The sequence below is a fragment of the Cibotium barometz genome, chromosome 11, assembly GCF_041138505.1.
Source record: "Cibotium barometz isolate CiBa-2024 chromosome 11, ASM4113850v1, whole genome shotgun sequence".
In the NCBI taxonomy this organism is placed as follows: Eukaryota; Viridiplantae; Streptophyta; class Polypodiopsida; order Cyatheales; family Cibotiaceae; genus Cibotium; species Cibotium barometz.
The window spans coordinates 54,319,039-54,319,851 of record NC_141056.1 but is presented as its reverse complement, the minus strand read 5'-3'; positions in this window follow the sequence as shown (position 1 = coordinate 54,319,851).

Below are 813 nucleotides of genomic sequence, written 5' to 3'. Positions count from 1 at the left end.
TAGTAGTGATGTGTAAATATAGGCCAATAATGGGTTGGGACACGTTTTCCCTCTTGAGGAGGTTTTTTCCCCCAAGCTTGTGTCTACATTCTTTTGAGTTAGCATGTAAGTGACCTTATCATGTCACTTCACTTGTACTTCACTCATCCTCATCAATCTATTTTGAGTGCTTTACTTATCTCTATCTTTCCTTGCTTGCAACATCATTTGTGTGTGTATTGCTACCTTTATCTCCACTCCAACGATTGGTATCAGAGCCAAATTATCTTGGCCGAGTCACCTCCTCATCATCACCTCCTTGAGATTCTCTTTTCATTGTCTCAAGTTGAGAAGTTATACACCTATAGTGTGTTCTTATCTATGTTAACAAGAGTTTTTATACATTTTGGGCTGTTTCAGGCACATTTTGGGGTTCATTTGCATGCTATAAGCTTTTTGAAGACATCTCAAGGGAGTGTCAGTTCAAACTGTCAATTTTAGGTTTTCTACACTACACAGCAGCATACATTTAGTGTGCAAATAAGGTTGTCTCTTACAGCTTCTATGTTATCATCGACATCACATCTTCAAGCTCATCATCATCTTCATCATCATTGTCATTGACTTTTGTATCCCTTCCAGTAACATTTCCTTTACACTCTGCCATTTTTTATACACTTTACATGTCTGTTTATCATTAGTGGTCTATTAAACGTCATCTCGATTGTGGGGCATTGATTGTACCTCTGTAGGTTGTTGGGATATTTACATTTTATGTCAGACATTCATTATTTATAAGTTGAAATGGTAGGCAATGATGTATTTGGGAATGAT